This window comes from Diplotaxodon limnothrissa, linkage group LG5 (genome assembly GCF_057381915.1).
Source record: "Diplotaxodon limnothrissa isolate DT_005_m linkage group LG5, D_limnothrissa_male_GT1.1, whole genome shotgun sequence".
Classification (NCBI taxonomy): domain Eukaryota; kingdom Metazoa; phylum Chordata; class Actinopteri; order Cichliformes; family Cichlidae; genus Diplotaxodon; species Diplotaxodon limnothrissa.
The window spans coordinates 3,038,364-3,064,637 of NC_140600.1; positions in this window are offsets into that span (position 1 = coordinate 3,038,364).

Genomic DNA, 26,274 nt, shown 5'->3' on the forward strand with positions numbered 1-26,274 from the left:
CATGTTTATGGCTTTATCTTATAGAACTCACGTTCCCCGTGCTGGGCAAACAGGTTTTGCAGCTGTTTGAGCTAAGATTTCCAAGTTATTCACATAATGAAAACCTATACTTTGTTTCGGTCGAGTTCCCCATTCAAATGCATGTAACAGTGAGAAACGCACTGTCTTGGCGAAAGAAAGCGTTTTTGTACAACTTCATATAAATAGCTGTAACTTTTGATAGAAGACTCGGATACACATGTTTATGGCTTTATCTTATAGAACTCAAGGTTCCCGTGCTGGGCAAACAGGTTTTGCAGCTGTTTGAGCTAAGATTTCCAAGTTATTCACATAATGAAAACCTATACTTTGTTTCGGTCGAGTTCCCCATTCAAATGCATGTAACAGTGAGAAACGCACTGTCTTGACGAAAGAAAGCTATTTTGTACAACTTCATATGAATAGCTGTAACTTTTGATAGAAGACTCGGATACACATGTTTATGGCTTTATCTTATAGAACTCAAGGTTCCCGTGCTGGGCAAACAGGTTTTGCAGCTGTTTGAGCTAAGATTTCCAAGTTATTCACATAATGAAAACCTATACTTTGTTTCGGTGGAGTTCCCCATTCAAATGCATGTAACAGTGAGAAACGCACTGTCTTGGCGAAAGAAAGCGTTTTTGTACAACTTCATAGAAATAGCTGTAACTTTTGATAGAAGACTCAGACAAACATGTTTATGGCCTTATATTATAGAACTCAAGGTCTCCGTGCTGGGCAAACAGGTTTTGCAGCTGTTTAAGCTAAGATTTCCAAGTTATTCACATAATGAAAACCTATACTTTGTTTCGGTCGAGTTCCCCATTCAAATGCATGTAACAGTGAGAAACGCACTGTCTTGGCGAAAGAAAGCGTTTTTGTACAACTTCATAGAAATAGCTGTAACTTTTGATAGAAGACTTGGATACACATGTTTATGGCTTTATCTTATAGAACTCACGTTCCCCGTGCTGGGCAAACAGGTTTTGCAGCTGTTTGAGCTAAGATTTCCAAGTTATTCACATAATGAAAACCTATACTTTGTTTCGGTGGAGTTCCCCATTCAAATGCATGTAACAGTGAGAAACGCACTGTCTTGGCGAAAGAAAGCTATTTTGTACAACTTCATATGAATAGCGGTAACTTTTGATAGAAGACTCGGATACACATGTTTATGGCTTTATCTTATAGAACTCAAGGTCTCCATGCTGGGAAAACAGGTTTTGCAGCTGTTTGAGCTAAGATTTCCAAGTTATTCACATAATGAAAACCTATACTTTGTTTCGGTGGAGTTCCCCATTCAAATGCATGTAACAGTGAGAAACGCACTGTCTTGGCGAAAGAAAGCGTTTTTGTACAACTTCATAGAAATAGCTGTAACTTTTGATAGAAGACTCAGACAAACATGTTTATGGCCTTATATTATAGAACTCAAGGTCTCCGTGCTGGGCAAACAGGTTTTGCAGCTGTTTAAGCTAAGATTTCCAAGTTATTCACATAATGAAAACCTATACTTTGTTTCGGTCGAGTTCCCCATTCAAATGCATGTAACAGTGAGAAACGCACTGTCTTGGCGAAAGAAAGCTATTTTGTACAACTTCATATAAATAGCTGTAACTTTTGATAGAAGACTCGGATACACATGTTTATGGCTTTATCTTATAGAACTCACGTTCCCCGTGCTGGGCAAACAGGTTTTGCAGCTGTTTGAGCTAAGATTTCCAAGTTATTAACATAATGAAAACCTATACTTTGTTTCGGTGGAGTTCCCCATTCAAATGCATGTAACAGTGAGAAACGCACTGTCTCGGCGAAAGAAAGCGTTTTTGTACAACTTCATATAAATAGCTGTAACTTTTGATAGAAGACTCGGATACACATGTTTATGGCTTTATCTTATAGAACTCAAGGTTCCCGTGCTGGGCAAACAGGTTTTGCAGCTGTTTGAGCTAAGATTTCCAAGTTATTCACATAATGAAAACCTATACTTTGTTTCGGTCGAGTTCCCCATTCAAATGCATGTAACAGTGAGAAACGCACTGTGTTGGCGAAAGTAAGCGTTTTTGTACAACTTCATATAAATAGCTGTAACTTTTGATAGAAGACTCGGATACACATGTTTATGGCTTTATCTTATAGAACTCAAGGTTCCCGTGCTGGGCAAACAGGTTTTGCAGCTGTTTGAGCTAAGATTTCCAAGTTATTCACATAATGAAAACTTATACTTTGTTTCGGTCGAGTTCCCCATTCAAATGCATGTAACAGTGAGAAACGCACTGTCTTGGCGAAAGAAAGCGTTTTTGTACAACTTCATATAAATAGCTGTAACTTTTGATAGAAGACTCGGATACACATGTTTATGGCTTTATCTTATAGAACTCAAGGTTCCCGTGCTGGGAAAACAGGTTTTGCAGCTGTTTGAGCTAAGATTTCCAAGTTATTCACATAATGAAAACCTATACTTTGTTTCGGTCGAGTTCCCCATTCAAATGCATGTAACAGTGAGAAACGCACTGTCTCGGCGAAAGAAAGCGTTTTTGTACAACTTCATAGAAATAGCTGTAACTTTTGATAGAAGACTCGGATACACATGTTTATGGCTTTATCTTATAGAACTCAAGGTTCCCGTGCTGGGAAAACAGGTTTTGCAGCTGTTTGAGCTAAGATTTCCAAGTTATTCACATAATGAAAACTTATACTTTGTTTCGGTCGAGTTCCCCGTTCAAAATGCATGTAACAGTGAGAAACGCACTGTCTTGGCGAAAGAAAGCGTTTTTGTACAACTTCATAGAAATAGCTGTAACTTTTGATAGAAGACTCAGACAAACATGTTTATGGCCTTATATTATAGAACTCAAGGTCTCCGTGCTGGGCAAACAGGTTTTGCAGCTGTTTAAGCTAAGATTTCCAAGTTATTCACATAATGAAAACTTATACTTTGTTTCGGTGGAGTTCCCCATTCAAATGCATGTAACAGTGAGAAACGCACTGTCTTGGCGAAAGAAAGCGTTTTTGTACAACTTCATAGAAATAGCTGTAACTTTTGATAGAAGACTCGGATACACATGTTTATGGCTATATCTTATAGAACTCAAGGTTCCCGTGCTGGGCAAACAGGTTTTGCAGCTGTTTGAGCTAAGATTTCCAAGTTATTCACATAATGAAAACCTATACTTTGTTTCGGTCGAGTTCCCCATTCAAATGCATGTAACAGTGAGAAACGCACTGTCTTGGCGAAAGAAAGCGTTTTTGTACAACTTCATATAAATAGCTGTAACTTTTGATAGAAGACTCGGATACACATGTTTATGGCTATATCTTATAGAACTCAAGGTTCCCGTGCTGGGCAAACAGGTTTTGCAGCTGTTTGAGCTAAGATTTCCAAGTTATTCACATAATGAAAACCTATACTTTGTTTCGGTCGAGTTCCCCATTCAAATGCATGTAACAGTGAGAAACGCACTGTCTTGGCGAAAGAAAGCGTTTTTGTACAACTTCATAGAAATAGCTGTAACTTTTGATAGAAGACTCAGACAAACATGTTTATGGCCTTATATTATAGAACTCAAGGTTCCCGTGCTGGGCAAACAGGTTTTGCAGCTGTTTGAGCTAAGATTTCCAAGTTATTCACATAATGAAAACCTATACTTTGTTTCGGTCGAGTTTCCCATTCAAATGCATGTAACAGTGAGAAACGCACTGTCTTGGCGAAAGAAAGCGTTTTTGTACAACTTCATATAAATAGCTGTAACTTTTGATAGAAGACTCGGATACACATGTTTATGGCTTTATCTTATAGAACTCAAGGTTCCCGTGCTGGGCAAACAGGTTTTGCAGCTGTTTGAGCTAAGATTTCCAAGTTATTCACATAATGAAAACCTATACTTTGTTTCGGTCGAGTTCCCCATTCAAATGCATGTAACAGTGAGAAACGCACTGTCTTGGCGAAAGAAAGCGTTTTTGTACAACTTCATAGAAATAGCTGTAACTTTTGATAGAAGACTCAGACAAACATGTTTATGGCCTTATATTATAGAACTCAAGGTCTCCGTGCTGGGCAAACAGGTTTTGCAGCTGTTTAAGCTAAGATTTCCAAGTTATTCACATAATGAAAACCTATACTTTGTTTCGGTCGAGTTCCCCATTCAAATGCATGTAACAGTGAGAAACGCACTGTCTTGGCGAAAGAAAGCTATTTTGTACAACTTCATATAAATAGCTGTAACTTTTGATAGAAGACTCGGATACACATGTTTATGGCTTTATCTTATAGAACTCAAGGTCTCCGTGCTGGGAAAACAGGTTTTGCAGCTGTTTGAGCTAAGATTTCCAAGTTATTCACATAATGAAAACTTATACTTTGTTTCGGTCGAGTTCCCCATTCAAATGCATGTAACAGTGAGAAACGCACTGTCTTGGCGAAAGAAAGCTATTTTGTACAACTTCATATAAATAGCTGTAACTTTTGATAGAAGACTCAGACAAACATGTTTATGGCTTTATCTTATAGAACTCAAGGTCTCCGTGCTGGTAAAACAGGTTTTGCAGCTGTTTGAGCTAAGATTTCCAAGTTATTCACATAATGAAAACTTATACTTTGTTTCGGTCGAGTTCCCCATTCAAATGCATGTAACAGTGAGAAACGCACTGTCTTGGTGAAAGAAAGCTATTTTGTACAACGTCATATGAATAGTTGTAACTTTTGATAGAAGACTCGGATACACATGTTTATGGCCGTATCTTATAGAACTCAAGGTCTCCGTGCTGGGAAAACAGGTTTTGCAGCTGTTTGAGCTAAGATTTCCAAGTTATTCACATAATGAAAACCTATACTTTGTTTCGGTCGAGTTCCCCATTCAAATGCATGTAACAGTGAGAAACGCACTGTCTTGGCGAAAGAAAGCGTTTTTGTACAACTTCATATAAATAGCTGTAACTTTTGATAGAAGACTCGGATACACATGTTTATGGCTTTATCTTATAGAACTCAAGGTTCCCGTGCTGGGCAAACAGGTTTTGCAGCTGTTTGAGCTAAGATTTCCAAGTTATTCACATAATGAAAACCTATACTTTGTTTCGGTCGAGTTCCCCATTCAAATGCATGTAACAGTGAGAAACGCACTGTCTTGGCGAAAGAAAGCTATTTTGTACAACTTCATATAAATAGCTGTAACTATTGATAGAAGACTCGGATACACATGTTTATGGCTTTATCTTATAGAACTCAAGGTTCCCGTGCTGGGCAAACAGGTTTTGCAGCTGTTTGAGCTAAGATTTCCAAGTTATTCACATAATGAAAACCTATACTTTGTTTCGGTCGAGTTCCCCATTCAAATGCATGTAACAGTGAGAAACGCACTGTCTTGACGAAAGAAAGCTATTTTGTACAACTTCATATGAATAGCTGTAACTTTTGATAGAAGACTCGGATACACATGTTTATGGCCTTATCTTATAGAACTCAAGGTCTCCGTGCTGGGAAAACAGGTTTTGCAGCTGTTTGAGCTAAGATTTCCAAGTTATTCACATAATGAAAACCTATACTTTGTTTCGGTCGAGTTCCCCATTCAAATGCATGTAACAGTGAGAAACGCACTGTCTTGGCGAAAGAAAGCGTTTTTGTACAACTTCATATAAATAGCTGTAACTTTTGATAGAAGACTCGGATACACATGTTTATGGCTTTATCTTATAGAACTCAAGGTTCCCGTGCTGGGAAAACAGGTTTTGCAGCTGTTTGAGCTAAGATTTCCAAGTTATTCACATAATGAAAACTTATACTTTGTTTCGGTCGAGTTCCCCATTCAAATGCATGTAACAGTGAGAAACGCACTGTCTTGGCGAAAGAAAGCGTTTTTGTACAACTTCATATAAATAGCTGTAACTTTTGATAGAAGACTCGGATACACATGTTTATGGCTTTATCTTATAGAACTCAAGGTTCCCGTGCTGGGCAAACAGGTTTTGCAGCTGTTTGAGCTAAGATTTCCAAGTTATTCACATAATGAAAACCTATACTTTGTTTCGGTCGAGTTCCCCATTCAAATGCATGTCACAGTGAGAAACGCACTGTCTTGGCGAAAGAAAGCTATTTTGTACAACTTCATATAAATAGCTGTAACTTTTGATAGAAGACTCGGATACACATGTTTATGGCTTTATCTTATAGAACTCAAGGTTCCCGTGCTGGGCAAACAGGTTTTGCAGCTGTTTGAGCTAAGATTTCCAAGTTATTCACATAATGAAAACCTATACTTTGTTTCGGTGGAGTTCCCCATTCAAATGCATGTAACAGTGAGAAACGCACTGTCTCGGCGAAAGAAAGCGTTTTTGTACAACTTCATATAAATAGCTGTAACTTTTGATAGAAGACTCGGATACACATGTTTATGGCTTTATCTTATAGAACTCAAGGTTCCCGTGCTGGGCAAACAGGTTTTGCAGCTGTTTGAGCTAAGATTTCCAAGTTATTCACATAATGAAAACCTATACTTTGTTTCGGTCGAGTTCCCCATTCAAATGCATGTAACAGTGAGAAACGCACTGTCTTGGCGAAAGTAAGCGTTTTTGTACAACTTCATATAAATAGCTGTAACTTTTGATAGAAGACTCAGACAAACATGTTTATGGCCTTATATTATAGAACTCAAGGTTCCCGTGCTGGGCAAACAGGTTTTGCAGCTGTTTGAGCTAAGATTTCCAAGTTATTCACATAATGAAAACCTATACTTTGTTTCGGTGGAGTTTCCCATTCAAATGCATGTAACAGTGAGAAACGCACTGTCTTGGCGAAAGAAAGCGTTTTTGTACAACTTCATAGAAATAGCTGTAACTTTTGATAGAAGACTCAGACAAACATGTTTATGGCCTTATATTATAGAACTCAAGGTCTCCGTGCTGGGCAAACAGGTTTTGCAGCTGTTTAAGCTAAGATTTCCAAGTTATTCACATAATGAAAACCTATACTTTGTTTCGGTGGAGTTCCCCATTCAAATGCATGTAACAGTGAGAAACGCACTGTCTTGGCGAAAGAAAGCTATTTTGTACAACTTCATATAAATAGCTGTAACTTTTGATAGAAGACTCAGACAAACATGTTTATGGCTTTATCTTATAGAACTCAAGGTCTCCGTGCTGGTAAAACAGGTTTTGCAGCTGTTTGAGCTAAGATTTCCAAGTTATTCACATAATGAAAACTTATACTTTGTTTCGGTCGAGTTCCCCATTCAAATGCATGTAACAGTGAGAAACGCACTGTCTTGGTGAAAGAAAGCTATTTTGTACAACGTCATATGAATAGTTGTAACTTTTGATAGAAGACTCGGATACACATGTTTATGGCCTTATCTTATAGAACTCAAGGTCTCTGTGCTGGGAAAACAGGTTTTGCAGCTGTTTGAGCTAAGATTTCCAAGTTATTCACATAATGAAAACCTATACTTTGTTTCGGTGGAGTTCCCCATTCAAATGCATGTAACAGTGAGAAACGCACTGTCTTGGCGAAAGAAAGCGTTTTTGTACAACTTCATATAAATAGCTGTAACTTTTGATAGAAGACTCGGATACACATGTTTATGGCTTTATCTTATAGAACTCAAGGTTCCCGTGCTGGGAAAAGAGGTTTTGCAGCTGTTTGAGCTAAGATTTCCAAGTTATTCACATAATGAAAACCTATACTTTGTTTCGGTCGAGTTCCCCATTCAAATGCATGTAACAGTGAGAAACGCACTGTCTTGGCGAAAGAAAGCGTTTTTGTACAACTTCATATAAATAGCTGTAACTTTTGATAGAAGACTCGGATACACATGTTTATGGCTTTATCTTATAGAACTCAAGGTTCCCGTGCTGGGCAAACAGGTTTTGCAGCTGTTTGAGCTAAGATTTCCAAGTTATTCACATAATGAAAACCTATACTTTGTTTCGGTCGAGTTCCCCATTCAAATGCATGTAACAGTGAGAAACGCACTGTCTTGGCGAAAGAAAGCTATTTTGTACAACTTCATATAAATAGCTGTAACTTTTGATAGAAGACTCGGATACACATGTTTATGGCTTTATCTTATAGAACTCAAGGTTCCCGTGCTGGGCAAACAGGTTTTGCAGCTGTTTGAGCTAAGATTTCCAAGTTATTCACATAATGAAAACCTATACTTTGTTTCGGTCGAGTTCCCCATTCAAATGCATGTAACAGTGAGAAACGCACTGTCTTGACGAAAGAAAGCTATTTTGTACAACTTCATATGAATAGCTGTAACTTTTGATAGAAGACTCGGATACACATGTTTATGGCCTTATCTTATAGAACTCAAGGTCTCCGTGCTGGGAAAACAGGTTTTGCAGCTGTTTGAGCTAAGATTTCCAAGTTATTCACATAATGAAAACCTATACTTTGTTTCGGTCGAGTTCCCCATTCAAATGCATGTAACAGTGAGAAACGCACTGTCTTGGCGAAAGAAAGCGTTTTTGTACAACTTCATATAAATAGCTGTAACTTTTGATAGAAGACTCGGATACACATGTTTATGGCTTTATCTTATAGAACTCAAGGTTCCCGTGCTGGGAAAACAGGTTTTGCAGCTGTTTGAGCTAAGATTTCCAAGTTATTCACATAATGAAAACTTATACTTTGTTTCGGTCGAGTTCCCCATTCAAATGCATGTAACAGTGAGAAACGCACTGTCTTGGCGAAAGAAAGCGTTTTTGTACAACTTCATATAAATAGCTGTAACTTTTGATAGAAGACTCGGATACACATGTTTATGGCTTTATCTTATAGAACTCAAGGTTCCCGTGCTGGGCAAACAGGTTTTGCAGCTGTTTGAGCTAAGATTTCCAAGTTATTCACATAATGAAAACCTATACTTTGTTTCGGTCGAGTTCCCCATTCAAATGCATGTAACAGTGAGAAACGCACTGTCTTGGCGAAAGAAAGCTATTTTGTACAACTTCATATAAATAGCTGTAACTTTTGATAGAAGACTCGGATACACATGTTTATGGCTTTATCTTATAGAACTCAAGGTTCCCGTGCTGGGCAAACAGGTTTTGCAGCTGTTTGAGCTAAGATTTCCAAGTTATTCACATAATGAAAACCTATACTTTGTTTCGGTCGAGTTCCCCATTCAAATGCATGTAACAGTGAGAAACGCACTGTCTTGACGAAAGAAAGCTATTTTGTACAACTTCATATGAATAGCTGTAACTTTTGATAGAAGACTCGGATACACATGTTTATGGCCTTATCTTATAGAACTCAAGGTCTCCGTGCTGGGAAAACAGGTTTTGCAGCTGTTTGAGCTAAGATTTCCAAGTTGTTCACATAATGAAAACCTATACTTTGTTTCGGTCGAGTTCCCCATTCAAATGCATGTAACAGTGAGAAACGCACTGTCTTGGCGAAAGAAAGCGTTTTTGTACAACTTCATATAAATAGCTGTAACTTTTGATAGAAGACTCGGATACACATGTTTATGGCTTTATCTTATAGAACTCAAGGTTCCCGTGCTGGGAAAACAGGTTTTGCAGCTGTTTGAGCTAAGATTTCCAAGTTATTCACATAATGTAAACTTATACTTTGTTTCGGTCGAGTTCCCCATTCAAATGCATGTAACAGTGAGAAACGCACTGTCTTGGCGAAAGAAAGCGTTTTTGTACAACTTCATATAAATAGCTGTAACTTTTGATAGAAGACTCGGATACACATGTTTATGGCTTTATCTTATAGAACTCACGTTCCCCGTGCTGGGCAAACAGGTTTTGCAGCTGTTTGAGCTAAGATTTCCAAGTTATTCACATAATGAAAACCTATACTTTGTTTCGGTGGAGTTCCCCATTCAAATGCATGTAACAGTGAGAAACGCACTGTCTTGGCGAAAGAAAGCGTTTTTGTACAACTTCATATAAATAGCTGTAACTTTTGATAGAAGACTCGGATACACATGTTTATGGCTTTATCTTATAGAACTCAAGGTTCCCGTGCTGGGCAAACAGGTTTTGCAGCTGTTTGAGCTAAGATTTCCAAGTTATTCACATAATGAAAACCTATACTTTGTTTCGGTCGAGTTCCCCATTCAAATGCATGTAACAGTGAGAAACGCACTGTCTTGACGAAAGAAAGCTATTTTGTACAACTTCATATGAATAGCTGTAACTTTTGATAGAAGACTCGGATACACATGTTTATGGCTTTATCTTATAGAACTCAAGGTTCCCGTGCTGGGCAAACAGGTTTTGCAGCTGTTTGAGCTAAGATTTCCAAGTTATTCACATAATGAAAACCTATACTTTGTTTCGGTGGAGTTCCCCATTCAAATGCATGTAACAGTGAGAAACGCACTGTCTTGGCGAAAGAAAGCGTTTTTGTACAACTTCATAGAAATAGCTGTAACTTTTGATAGAAGACTCAGACAAACATGTTTATGGCTTTATCTTATAGAACTCACGTTCCCCGTGCTGGGCAAACAGGTTTTGCAGCTGTTTGAGCTAAGATTTCCAAGTTATTCACATAATGAAAACCTATACTTTGTTTCGGTCGAGTTCGCCATTCAAATGCATGTAACAGTGAGAAACGCACTGTCTTGGCGAAAGAAAGCTATTTTGTACAACTTCATATGAATAGCGGTAACTTTTGATAGAAGACTCGGATACACATGTTTATGGCTTTATCTTATAGAACTCAAGGTCTCCATGCTGGGAAAACAGGTTTTGCAGCTGTTTGAGCTAAGATTTCCAAGTTATTCACATAATGAAAACTTATACTTTGTTTCGGTGGAGTTCCCCATTCAAATGCATGTAACAGTGAGAAACGCACTGTCTTGGCGAAAGAAAGCTATTTTGTACAACTTCATATGAATAGCTGTAACTTTTGATAGAAGACTCGGATACACATGTTTATGGCCTTATCTTATAGAACTCAAGGTCTCCGTGCTGGGAAAACAGGTTTTGCAGCTGTTTGAGCTAAGATTTCCAAGTTATTCACATAATGAAAACCTATACTTTGTTTCGGTCGAGTTCCCCATTCAAATGCATGTAACAGTGAGAAACGCACTGTCTTGGCGAAAGTAAGCGTTTTTGTACAACTTCATATAAATAGCTGTAACTTTTGATAGAAGACTCGGATACACATGTTTATGGCTTTATCTTATAGAACTCAAGGTTCCCGTGCTGGGCAAACAGGTTTTGCAGCTGTTTGAGCTAAGATTTCCAAGTTATTCACATAATGAAAACTTATACTTTGTTTCGGTCGAGTTCCCCGTTCAAAATGCATGTAACAGTGAGAAACGCACTGTCTTGGCGAAAGAAAGCGTTTTTGTACAACTTCATAGAAATAGCTGTAACTTTTGATAGAAGACTCAGACAAACATGTTTATGGCCTTATATTATAGAACTCAAGGTTCCCGTGCTGGGCAAACAGGTTTTGCAGCTGTTTGAGCTAAGATTTCCAAGTTATTCACATAATGAAAACCTATACTTTGTTTCGGTGGAGTTTCCCATTCAAATGCATGTAACAGTGAGAAACGCACTGTCTTGGCGAAAGAAAGCGTTTTTGTACAACTTCATAGAAATAGCTGTAACTTTTGATAGAAGACTCAGACAAACATGTTTATGGCCTTATATTATAGAACTCAAGGTCTCCGTGCTGGGCAAACAGGTTTTGCAGCTGTTTAAGCTAAGATTTCCAAGTTATTCACATAATGAAAACCTATACTTTGTTTCGGTGGAGTTCCCCATTCAAATGCATGTAACAGTGAGAAACGCACTGTCTTGGCGAAAGAAAGCTATTTTGTACAACTTCATATAAATAGCTGTAACTTTTGATAGAAGACTCAGACAAACATGTTTATGGCTTTATCTTATAGAACTCAAGGTCTCCGTGCTGGTAAAACAGGTTTTGCAGCTGTTTGAGCTAAGATTTCCAAGTTATTCACATAATGAAAACTTATACTTTGTTTCGGTCGAGTTCCCCATTCAAATGCATGTAACAGTGAGAAACGCACTGTCTTGGTGAAAGAAAGCTATTTTGTACAACGTCATATGAATAGTTGTAACTTTTGATAGAAGACTCGGATACACATGTTTATGGCCTTATCTTATAGAACTCAAGGTCTCTGTGCTGGGAAAACAGGTTTTGCAGCTGTTTGAGCTAAGATTTCCAAGTTATTCACATAATGAAAACCTATACTTTGTTTCGGTGGAGTTCCCCATTCAAATGCATGTAACAGTGAGAAACGCACTGTCTTGGCGAAAGAAAGCGTTTTTGTACAACTTCATATAAATAGCTGTAACTTTTGATAGAAGACTCGGATACACATGTGTATGGCTTTATCTTATAGAACTCAAGGTTCCCGTGCTGGGAAAAGAGGTTTTGCAGCTGTTTGAGCTAAGATTTCCAAGTTATTCACATAATGAAAACCTATACTTTGTTTCGGTCGAGTTCCCCATTCAAATGCATGTAACAGTGAGAAACGCACTGTCTTGGCGAAAGAAAGCGTTTTTGTACAACTTCATATAAATAGCTGTAACTTTTGATAGAAGACTCGGATACACATGTTTATGGCTTTATCTTATAGAACTCAAGGTTCCCGTGCTGGGCAAACAGGTTTTGCAGCTGTTTGAGCTAAGATTTCCAAGTTATTCACATAATGAAAACCTATACTTTGTTTCGGTCGAGTTCCCCATTCAAATGCATGTAACAGTGAGAAACGCACTGTCTTGGCGAAAGAAAGCTATTTTGTACAACTTCATATAAATAGCTGTAACTTTTGATAGAAGACTCGGATACACATGTTTATGGCTTTATCTTATAGAACTCAAGGTTCCCGTGCTGGGCAAACAGGTTTTGCAGCTGTTTGAGCTAAGATTTCCAAGTTATTCACATAATGAAAACCTATACTTTGTTTCGGTCGAGTTCCCCATTCAAATGCATGTAACAGTGAGAAACGCACTGTCTTGACGAAAGAAAGCTATTTTGTACAACTTCATATGAATAGCTGTAACTTTTGATAGAAGACTCGGATACACATGTTTATGGCCTTATCTTATAGAACTCAAGGTCTCCGTGCTGGGAAAACAGGTTTTGCAGCTGTTTGAGCTAAGATTTCCAAGTTATTCACATAATGAAAACCTATACTTTGTTTCGGTGGAGTTCCCCATTCAAATGCATGTAACAGTGAGAAACGCACTGTCTTGGCGAAAGAAAGCGTTTTTGTACAACTTCATATAAATAGCTGTAACTTTTGATAGAAGACTCGGATACACATGTTTATGGCTTTATCTTATAGAACTCAAGGTTCCCGTGCTGGGAAAACAGGTTTTGCAGCTGTTTGAGCTAAGATTTCCAAGTTATTCACATAATGAAAACTTATACTTTGTTTCGGTCGAGTTCCCCATTCAAATGCATGTAACAGTGAGAAACGCACTGTCTTGGCGAAAGAAAGCGTTTTTGTACAACTTCATATAAATAGCTGTAACTTTTGATAGAAGACTCGGATACACATGTTTATGGCTTTATCTTATAGAACTCAAGGTTCCCGTGCTGGGCAAACAGGTTTTGCAGCTGTTTGAGCTAAGATTTCCAAGTTATTCACATAATGAAAACCTATACTTTGTTTCGGTCGAGTTCCCCATTCAAATGCATGTAACAGTGAGAAACGCACTGTCTTGGCGAAAGAAAGCTATTTTGTACAACTTCATATAAATAGCTGTAACTTTTGATAGAAGACTCGGATACACATGTTTATGGCTTTATCTTATAGAACTCAAGGTTCCCGTGCTGGGCAAACAGGTTTTGCAGCTGTTTGAGCTAAGATTTCCAAGTTATTCACATAATGAAAACCTATACTTTGTTTCGGTCGAGTTCCCCATTCAAATGCATGTAACAGTGAGAAACGCACTGTCTTGACGAAAGAAAGCTATTTTGTACAACTTCATATGAATAGCTGTAACTTTTGATAGAAGACTCGGATACACATGTTTATGGCCTTATCTTATAGAACTCAAGGTCTCCGTGCTGGGAAAACAGGTTTTGCAGCTGTTTGAGCTAAGATTTCCAAGTTATTCACATAATGAAAACCTATACTTTGTTTCGGTCGAGTTCCCCATTCAAATGCATGTAACAGTGAGAAACGCACTGTCTTGGCGAAAGAAAGCGTTTTTGTACAACTTCATATAAATAGCTGTAACTTTTGATAGAAGACTCGGATACACATGTTTATGGCTTTATCTTATAGAACTCAAGGTTCCCGTGCTGGGAAAACAGGTTTTGCAGCTGTTTGAGCTAAGATTTCCAAGTTATTCACATAATGTAAACTTATACTTTGTTTCGGTCGAGTTCCCCATTCAAATGCATGTAACAGTGAGAAACGCACTGTCTTGGCGAAAGAAAGCGTTTTTGTACAACTTCATATAAATAGCTGTAACTTTTGATAGAAGACTCGGATACACATGTTTATGGCTTTATCTTATAGAACTCACGTTCCCCGTGCTGGGCAAACAGGTTTTGCAGCTGTTTGAGCTAAGATTTCCAAGTTATTCACATAATGAAAACCTATACTTTGTTTCGGTGGAGTTCCCCATTCAAATGCATGTAACAGTGAGAAACGCACTGTCTTGGCGAAAGAAAGCGTTTTTGTACAACTTCATATAAATAGCTGTAACTTTTGATAGAAGACTCGGATACACATGTTTATGGCTTTATCTTATAGAACTCAAGGTTCCCGTGCTGGGCAAACAGGTTTTGCAGCTGTTTGAGCTAAGATTTCCAAGTTATTCACATAATGAAAACCTATACTTTGTTTCGGTCGAGTTCCCCATTCAAATGCATGTAACAGTGAGAAACGCACTGTCTTGACGAAAGAAAGCTATTTTGTACAACTTCATATGAATAGCTGTAACTTTTGATAGAAGACTCGGATACACATGTTTATGGCTTTATCTTATAGAACTCAAGGTTCCCGTGCTGGGCAAACAGGTTTTGCAGCTGTTTGAGCTAAGATTTCCAAGTTATTCACATAATGAAAACCTATACTTTGTTTCGGTGGAGTTCCCCATTCAAATGCATGTAACAGTGAGAAACGCACTGTCTTGGCGAAAGAAAGCGTTTTTGTACAACTTCATAGAAATAGCTGTAACTTTTGATAGAAGACTCAGACAAACATGTTTATGGCTTTATCTTATAGAACTCACGTTCCCCGTGCTGGGCAAACAGGTTTTGCAGCTGTTTGAGCTAAGATTTCCAAGTTATTCACATAATGAAAACCTATACTTTGTTTCGGTCGAGTTCGCCATTCAAATGCATGTAACAGTGAGAAACGCACTGTCTTGGCGAAAGAAAGCTATTTTGTACAACTTCATATGAATAGCGGTAACTTTTGATAGAAGACTCGGATACACATGTTTATGGCTTTATCTTATAGAACTCAAGGTCTCCATGCTGGGAAAACAGGTTTTGCAGCTGTTTGAGCTAAGATTTCCAAGTTATTCACATAATGAAAACTTATACTTTGTTTCGGTGGAGTTCCCCATTCAAATGCATGTAACAGTGAGAAACGCACTGTCTTGGCGAAAGAAAGCTATTTTGTACAACTTCATATGAATAGCTGTAACTTTTGATAGAAGACTCGGATACACATGTTTATGGCCTTATCTTATAGAACTCAAGGTCTCCGTGCTGGGAAAACAGGTTTTGCAGCTGTTTGAGCTAAGATTTCCAAGTTATTCACATAATGAAAACCTATACTTTGTTTCGGTGGAGTTCCCCATTCAAATGCATGTAACAGTGAGAAACGCACTGTCTTGGCGAAAGAAAGCGTTTTTGTACAACTTCATATAAATAGCTGTAACTTTTGATAGAAGACTCGGATACACATGTTTATGGCTTTATCTTATAGAACTCAAGGTTCCCGTGCTGGGAAAACAGGTTTTGCAGCTGTTTGAGCTAAGATTTCCAAGTTATTCACATAATGAAAACCTATACTTTGTTTCGGTCGAGTTCCCCATTCAAATGCATGTAACAGTGAGAAACGCACTGTCTCGGCGAAAGAAAGCGTTTTTGTACAACTTCATAGAAATAGCTGTAACTTTTGATAGAAGACTCGGATACACATGTTTATGGCTTTATCTTATAGAACTCAAGGTTCCCGTGCTGGGAAAACAGGTTTTGCAGCTGTTTGAGCTAAGATTTCCAAGTTATTCACATAATGAAAACTTATACTTTGTTTCGGTCGAGTTCCCCGTTCAAAATGCATGTAACAGTGAGAAACGCACTGTCTTGGCGAAAGAAAGCGTTTTTGTACAACTTCATAGAAATAGCTGTAACTTTTGATAGAAGACTCAGACAAACATGTTTATGGCCTTATATTATAGAACTCAAGGTCTCCGTGCTGGGCAAACAGGTTTTGCAGCTGTTTAAGCTAAGATTTCCAAGTTATTCACATAATGAAAACTTATACTTTGTTTCGGTCGAGTTCCCCATTCAAATGCATGTAACAGTGAGAAACGCACTGTCTTGGCGAAAGAAAGCGTTTTTGTACAACTTCATATAAATAGCTGTAACTTTTGAAAGAAGACTCAGACAAACATGTTTATGGCTTTATCTTATAGAACTCAAGGTCTCCGTGCTGGGAAAACAGGTTTTGCAGCTGTTTGAGCTAAGATTTCCAAGTTATTCACATAATGAAAACTTATACTTTGTTTCGGTCGAGTTCCCCATTCAAATGCATGTAACAGTGAGAAACGCACTGTCTTGGTGAAAGAAAGCTATTTTGTACAACGTCATATGAATAGTTGTAACCTTTGATAGAAGACTCGGATACACATGTTTATGGCTTTATCTTATAGAACTCAAGGTTCCCGTGCTGGGCAACTAGGTTTTGCAGCTGTTTGAGCTAAGATTTCCAAGTTATTCACATAATGAAAACTTATACTTTGTTTCGGTCGAGTTCCCCATTCAAATGCATGTAACAGTGAGAAACGCACTGTCTTGGCGAAAGAAAGCGTTTTTGTACAACTTCATAGAAATAGCTGTAACTTTTGAAAGAAGACTCAGACAAACATGTTTATGGCTTTATCTTATAGAACTCAAGGTCTCCGTGCTGGGAAAACAGGTTTTGCAGCTGTTTGAGCTAAGATTTCCAAGTTATTCACATAATGAAAACCTATACTTTGTTTCGGTCGAGTTCCCCATTCAAATGCATGTAACAGTGAGAAACGCACTGTCTTGGCGAAAGAAAGCGTTTTTGTACAACTTCATATAAATAGCTGTAACTTTTGATAGAAGACTCGGATACACATGTTTATGGCTTTATCTTATAGAACTCAAGGTTCCCGTGCTGGGCAAACAGGTTTTGCAGCTGTTTGAGCTAAGATTTCCAAGTTATTCACATAATGAAAACCTATACTTTGTTTCGGTCGAGTTCCCCGTTCAAAATGCATGTAACAGTGAGAAACGCACTGTCTTGGCGAAAGAAAGCGTTTTTGTACAACTTCATATAAATAGCTGTAACTTTTGATAGAAGACTCGGATACACATGTTTATGGCCTTATATTATAGAACTCAAGGTCTCCGTGCTGGGCAAACAGGTTTTGCAGCTGTTTAAGCTAAGATTTCCAAGTTATTCACATAATGAAAACCTATACTTTGTTTCGGTCGAGTTCCCCATTCAAATGCATGTAACAGTGAGAAACGCACTGTCTTGGCGAAAGAAAGCTATTTTGTACAACTTCATATAAATAGCTGTAACTTTTGATAGAAGACTCGGATACACATGTTTATGGCTTTATCTTATAGAACTCACGTTCCCCGTGCTGGGCAAACAGGTTTTGCAGCTGTTTGAGCTAAGATTTCCAAGTTATTCACATAATGAAAACCTATACTTTGTTTCGGTCGAGTTCCCCATTCAAATGCATGTAACAGTGAGAAACGCACTGTCTCGGCGAAAGAAAGCGTTTTTGTACAACTTCATAGAAATAGCTGTAACTTTTGATAGAAGACTCAGACAAATATGTTTATGGCTTTATCTTATAGAACTCAAGGTCTCCGTGCTGGGAAAACAGGTTTTGCAGCTGTTTAAGCTAAGATTTCCAAGTTATTCACATAATGAAAACCTATACTTTGTTTCGGTCGAGTTCCCCATTCAAATGCATGTAACAGTGAGAAACGCACTGTCTTGGCGAAAGAAAGCTATTTTGTACAACTTCATATAAATAGCTGTAACTTTTGATAGAAGACTCGGATACACATGTTTATGGCTTTATCTTATAGAACTCAAGGTTCCCGTGCTGGGCAAACAGGTTTTGCAGCTGTTTGAGCTAAGATTTCCAAGTTATTCACATAATGAAAACCTATACTTTGTTTCGGTCGAGTTCCCCATTCAAATGCATGTAACAGTGAGAAACGCACTGTCTTGGCGAAAGAAAGCGTTTTTGTACAACTTCATATAAATAGCTGTAACTTTTGATAGAAGACTCGGATACACATGTTTATGGCTTTATCTTATAGAACTCAAGGTTCCCGTGCTGGGAAAACAGGTTTTGCAGCTGTTTGAGCTAAGGTTTCCAAGTTATTCACATAATGAAAACCTATACTTTGTTTCGGTCGAGTTCCCCATTCAAATGCATGTAACAGTGAGAAACGCACTGTCTTGGCGAAAGAAAGCGTTTTTGTACAACTTCATATAAATAGCTGTAACTTTTGATAGAAGACTCAGACAAATATGTTTATGGCTTTATCTTATAGAACTCACGTTCCCCGTGCTGGGCAAACAGGTTTTGCAGCTGTTTGAGCTAAGATTTCCAAGTTATTCACATAATGAAAACCTATACTTTGTTTCGGTGAAAGAAAGCGTTTTTGTACAACTTCATAGAAATAGCTGTAACTTTTGATAGAAGACTCGGATACACATGTTTATGGCCTTCTATTATAGAACTCAAGGTCTCCGTGCTGGGCAAACAGGTTTTGCAGCTGTTTAAGCTAAGATTTCCAAGTTATTCACATAATGAAAACCTATACTTTGTTTCGGTGGAGTTCCCCATTCAAATGCATGTAACAGTGAGAAACGCACTGTCTTGGCGAAAGAAAGCGTTTTTGTACAACTTCATAGAAATAGCTGTAACTTTTGATAGAAGACTCAGACAAACATGTTTATGGCCTTATATTATAGAACTCAAGGTCTCCGTGCTGGGCAAACAGGTTTTGCAGCTGTTTAAGCTAAGATTTCCAAGTTATTCACATAATGAAAACCTATACTTTGTTTCGGTCGAGTTCCCCATTCAAATGCATGTAACAGTGAGAAACGCACTGTCTTGGCGAAAGAAAGCTATTTTGTACAACTTCATATAAATAGCTGTAACTTTTGATAGAAGACTCGGATACACATGTTTATGGCTTTATCTTATAGAACTCACGTTCCCCGTGCTGGGCAAACAGGTTTTGCAGCTGTTTGAGCTAAGATTTCCAAGTTATTCACATAATGAAAACTTATACTTTGTTTCGGTCGAGTTCCCCATTCAAATGCATGTAACAGTGAGAAACGCACTGTCTTGGCGAAAGAAAGCGTTTTTGTACAACTTCATATAAATAGCTGTAACTTTTGATAGAAGACTCGGATACACATGTTTATGGCTTTATCTTATAGAACTCAAGGTTCCCGTGCTGGGAAAACAGGTTTTGCAGCTGTTTGAGCTAAGATTTCCAAGTTATTCACATAATGAAAACCTATACTTTGTTTCGGTCGAGTTCCCCATTCAAATGCATGTAACAGTGAGAAACGCAGTGTCTCGGCGAAAGAAAGCGTTTTTGTACAACTTCATAGAAATAGCTGTAACTTTTGATAGAAGACTCGGATACACATGTTTATGGCTTTATCTTATAGAACTCAAGGTTCCCGTGCTGGGAAAACAGGTTTTGCAGCTGTTTGAGCTAAGATTTCCAAGTTATTCACATAATGAAAACTTATACTTTGTTTCGGTCGAGTTCCCCGTTCAAAATGCATGTAACAGTGAGAAACGCACTGTCTTGGCGAAAGAAAGCGTTTTTGTACAACTTCATATAAATAGCTGTAACTTTTGATAGAAGACTCGGATACACATGTTTATGGCTTTATCTTATAGAACTCACGTTCCCCGTGCTGGGCAAACAGGTTTTGCAGCTGTTTGAGCTAAGATTTCCAAGTTATTCACATAATGAAAACCTATACTTTGTTTCGGTGAAAGAAAGCGTTTTTGTGCAACTTCATATAAATAGCTGTAACTTTTGATAGAAGACTCGGATACACATGTTTATGGCTTTATCTTATAGAACTCAAGGTTCCCGTGCTGGGCAAACAGGTTTTGCAGCTGTTTGAGCTAAGATTTCCAAGTTATTCACATAATGAAAACCTATACTTTGTTTCGGTGAAAGAAAGCGTTTTTGTACAACTTCATAGAAATAGCTGTAACTTTTGATAGAAGACTCGGATACACATGTTTATGGCCTTATATTATAGAACTCAAGGTCTCCGTGCTGGGCAAACAGGTTTTGCAGCTGTTTAAGCTAAGATTTCCAAGTTATTCACATAATGAAAACCTATACTTTGTTTCGGTCGAGTTCCCCATTCAAATGCATGTAACAGTGAGAAACGCACTGTCTTGGCGAAAGAAAGCTATTTTGTACAACTTCATATAAATAGCTGTAACTTTTGATAGAAGACTCGGATACACATGTTTATGGCTTTATCTTATAGAACTCACATTCCCCGTGCTGGGCAAACAGGTTTTGCAGCTGTTTGAGCTAAGATTTCCAAGTTATTCACATAATGAAAACCTATACTTTGTTTCGGTGGAGTTCCCCTTTCAAATGCATGTAACAGTGAGAAACGCACTGTCTTGGCGAAAGAAAGCTATTTTGTACAACTTCATATAAATAGCTGTAACTTTTGATAGAAGACTCGGATACACATGTTTATGGCTTTATCTTATAGAACTCACATTCCCCGTGCTGGGCAAACAGGTTTTGCAGCTGTTTGAGCTAAGATTTCCAAGTTATTCACATAATGAAAACCTATACTTTGTTTCGGTCGAGTTCCCCATTCAAATGCATGTAACAGTGAGAAACGCACTGTCTTGGCGAAAGAAAGCGTTTTTGTACAACTTCATATAAATAGCTGTAACTTTTGATAGAAGACTCGGATACACATGTTTATGGCTTTATCTTATAGAACTCAAGGTTCCCGTGCTGGGAAAAGAGGTTTTGCAGCTGTTTGAGCTAAGATTTCCAAGTTATTCACATAATGAAAACCTATACTTTGTTTCGGTCGAGTTCCCCATTCAAATGCATGTAACAGTGAGAAACGCACTGTCTCGGCGAAAGAAAGCGTTTTTGTACAACTTCATATAAATAGCTGTAACTTTTGATAGAAGACTCGGATACACATGTTTATGGCTTTATCTTATAGAACTCAAGGTTCCCGTGCTGGGCAAACAGGTTTTGCAGCTGTTTGAGCTAAGATTTCCAAGTTATTCACATAATGAAAACCTATACTTTGTTTCGGTGAAAGAAAGCATTTTTGTACAACTTCATATAAATAGCTGTAACTTTTGATAGAAGACTCGGATACACATGTTTATGGCTTTATCTTATAGAACTCAAGGTTCCCGTGCTGGGCAAACAGGTTTTGCAGCTGTTTGAGCTAAGATTTCCAAGTTATTCACATAATGAAAACCTATACTTTGTTTCGGTCGAGTTCCCCATTCAAATGCATGTAACAGTGAGAAACGCACTGTCTTGGCGAAAGAAAGCGTTTTTGTACAACTTCATATAAATAGCTGTAACTTTTGATAGAAGACTCGGATACACATGTTTATGGCTTTATCTTATAGAACTCACGTTCCCCGTGCTGGGCAAACAGGTTTTGCAGCTGTTTGAGCTAAGATTTCCAAGTTATTCACATAATGAAAACCTATACTTTGTTTCGGTGAAAGAAAGCGTTTTTGTACAACTTCATATAAATAGCTGTAACTTTTGATAGAAGACTCAGACAAATATGTTTATGGCTTTATCTTATAGAACTCACGTTCCCCGTGCTGGGCAAACAGGTTTTGCAGCTGTTTGAGCTAAGATTTCCAAGTTATTCACATAATGAAAACCTATACTTTGTTTCGGTGAAAGAAAGCGTTTTTGTACAACTTCATAGAAATAGCTGTAACTTTTGATAGAAGACTCGGATACACATGTTTATGGCCTTATATTATAGAACTCAAGGTCTCCGTGCTGGGCAAACAGGTTTTGCAGCTGTTTAAGCTAAGATTTCCAAGTTATTCACATAATGAAAACCTATACTTTGTTTCGGTGGAGTTCCCCATTCAAATGCATGTAACAGTGAGAAACGCACTGTCTTGGCGAAAGAAAGCGTTTTTGTACAACTTCATATAAATAGCTGTAACTTTTGATAGAAGACTCGGATACACATGTTTATGGCTTTATCTTATAGAACTCAAGGTTCCCGTGCTGGGCAAACAGGTTTTGCAGCTGTTTGAGCTAAGATTTCCAAGTTATTCACATAATGAAAACCTATACTTTGTTTCGGTCGAGTTCCCCATTCAAATGCATGTAACAGTGAGAAACGCACTGTCTTGGCGAAAGAAAGCGTTTTTGTACAACTTCATATAAATAGCTGTAACTTTTGATAGAAGACTCGGATACACATGTTTATGGCTTTATCTTATAGAACTCAAGGTTCCCGTGCTGGGCAAACAGGTTTTGCAGCTGTTTGAGCTAAGATTTCCAAGTTATTCACATAATGAAAACCTATACTTTGTTTCGGTCGAGTTCCCCATTCAAATGCATGTAACAGTGAGAAACGCACTGTCTTGGCGAAAGTAAGCGTTTTTGTACAACTTCATATAAATAGCTGTAACTTTTGATAGAAGACTCGGATACACATGTTTATGGCTTTATCTTATAGAACTCAAGGTTCCCGTGCTGGGCAAACAGGTTTTGCAGCTGTTTGAGCTAAGATTTCCAAGTTATTCACATAATGAAAACCTATACTTTGTTTCGGTCGAGTTCCCCATTCAAATGCATGTAACAGTGAGAAACGCACTGTCTTGGCGAAAGAAAGCGTTTTTGTACAACTTCATATAAATAGCTGTAACTTTTGATAGAAGACTCGGATACACATGTTTATGGCTTTATCTTATAGAACTCAAGGTTCCCGTGCTGGGAAAAGAGGTTTTGCAGCTGTTTGAGCTAAGATTTCCAAGTTATTCACATAATGAAAACCTATACTTTGTTTCGGTCGAGTTCCCCATTCAAATGCATGTAACAGTGAGAAACGCACTGTCTCGGCGAAAGAAAGCGTTTTTGTACAACTTCATATAAATAGCTGTAACTTTTGATAGAAGACTCGGATACACATGTTTATGGCTTTATCTTATAGAACTCAAGGTTCCCGTGCTGGGCAAACAGGTTTTGCAGCTGTTTGAGCTAAGATTTCCAAGTTATTCACATAATGAAAACTTATACTTTGTTTCGGTCGAGTTCCCCGTTCAAAATGCATGTAACAGTGAGAAACGCACTGTCTTGGCGAAAGAAAGCGTTTTTGTACAACTTCATAGAAATAGCTGTAACTTTTGATAGAAGACTCAGACAAACATGTTTATGGCCTTATATTATAGAACTCAAGGTCTCCGTGCTGGGCAAACAGGTTTTGCAGCTGTTTGAGCTAAGATTTCCAAGTTATTCACATAATGAAAACCTATACTTTGTTTCGGTGGAGTTTCCCATTCAAATGCATGTAACAGTGAGAAACGCACTGTCTTGGCGAAAGAAAGCGTTTTTGTACAACTTCATATAAATAGCTGTAACTTTTGATAGAAGACTCAGACAAACATGTTTATGGCTTTATCTTATAGAACTCAAGGTCTCCGTGCTGGGAAAACAGGTTTTGCAGCTGTTTGAGCTAAGATTTCCAAGTTATTCACATAATGAAAACTTATACTTTGTTTCGGTCGAGTTCCCCATTCAAATGCATGTAACAGTGAGAAACGCACTGTCTTGGTGAAAGAAAGCTATTTTGTACAACGTCATATGAATAGTTGTAACTTTTGATAGAAGACTCGGATACACATGTTTATGGCTTTATCTTATAGAACTCAAGGTTCCCGTGCTGGGCAACTAGGTTTTGCAGCTGTTTGAGCTAAGATTTCCAAGTTATTCACATAATGAAAACTTATACTTTGTTCCGGTCGAGTTCCCCATTCAAATGCATGTAACAGTGAGAAACGCACTGTCTTGGCGAAAGAAAGCGTTTTTGTACAACTTCATAGAAATAGCTGTAACTTTTGATAGAAGACTCAGACAAACATGTTTATGGCCTTATATTATAGAACTCAAGGTCTCCGTGCTGGGCAAACAGGTTTTGCAGCTGTTTAAGCTAAGATTTCCAAGTTATTCACATAATGAAAACCTATACTTTGTTTCGGTCGAGTTCCCCATTCAAATGCATGTAACAGTGAGAAACGCACTGTCTTGGCGAAAGAAAGCGTTTTTGTACAACTTCATATAAATAGCTGTAACTTTTGATAGAAGACTCGGATACACATGTTTATGGCTTTATCTTATAGAACTCAAGGTCTCCGTGCTGGGAAAACAGGTTTTGCAGCTGTTTGAGCTAAGATTTCCAAGTTATTCACATAATGAAAACCTATACTTTGTTTCGGTCGAGTTCCCCATTCAAATGCATGTAACAGTGAGAAACGCACTGTCTTGGCGAAAGAAAGCGTTTTTGTACAACTTCATAGAAATAGCTGTAACTTTTGATAGAAGACTCAGACAAACATGTTTATGGCCTTATATTATAGAACTCAAGGTCTCCGTGCTGGGCAAACAGGTTTTGCAGCTGTTTAAGCTAAGATTTCCAAGTTATTCACATAATGAAAACCTATACTTTGTTTCGGTCGAGTTCCCCATTCAAATGCATGTAACAGTGAGAAACGCACTGTCTTGGCGAAAGAAAGCTATTTTGTACAACTTCATATAAATAGCTGTAACTTTTGATAGAAGACTCGGATACACATGTTTATGGCTTTATCTTATAGAACTCAAGGTTCCCGTGCTGGGCAAACAGGTTTTGCAGCTGTTTGAGCTAAGATTTCCAAGTTATTCACATAATGAAAACTTGTACTTTGTTTCGGTCGAGTTCCCCATTCAAATGCATGTAACAGTGAGAAACGCACTGTCTTGGCGAAAGAAAGCGTTTTTGTACAACTTCATATAAATAGCTGTAACTTTTGATAGAAGACTCGGATACACATGTTTATGGCTTTATCTTATAGAACTCAAGGTTCCCGTGCTGGGCAAACAGGTTTTGCAGCTGTTTGAGCTAAGATTTCCAAGTTATTCACATAATGAAAACCTATACTTTGTTTCGGTCGAGTTCCCCATTCAAATGCATGTAACAGTGAGAAACGCACTGTCTTGGCGAAAGAAAGCGTTTTTGTACAACTTCATATAAATAGCTGTAACTTTTGATAGAAGACTCAGACAAATATGTTTATGGCTTTATCTTATAGAACTCAAGGTCTCCGTGCTGGGAAAACAGGTTTTGCAGCTGTGTGAGCTAAGATTTCCAAGTTATTCACATAATGAAAACCTATACTTTGTTTCGGTCGAGTTCCCCATTCAAATGCATGTAACAGTGAGAAACGCACTGTCTTGGCGAAAGAAAGCGTTTTTGTACAACTTCATATAAATAGCTGTAACTTTTGATAGAAGACTCGGATACACATGTTTATGGCTTTATCTTATAGAACTCACGTTCCCCGTGCTGGGCAAACAGGTTTTGCAGCTGTTTGAGCTAAGATTTCCAAGTTATTCACATAATGAAAACCTATACTTTGTTTCGGTCGAGTTCCCCATTCAAATGCATGTAACAGTGAGAAACGCACTGTCTTGGCGAAAGAAAGCGTTTTTGTACAACTTCATATAAATAGCTGTAACTTTTGATAGAAGACTCGGATACACATGTTTATGGCTTTATCTTATAGAACTCAAGGTTCCCGTGCTGGGCAAACAGGTTTTGCAGCTGTTTGAGCTAAGATTTCCAAGTTATTCACATAATGAAAACCTATACTTTGTTTCGGTCGAGTTCCCCATTCAAATGCATGTAACAGTGAGAAACGCACTGTCTTGGCGAAAGAAAGCGTTTTTGTACAACTTCATATAAATAGCTGTAACTTTTGATAGAAGACTCAGACAAATATGTTTATGGCTTTATCTTATAG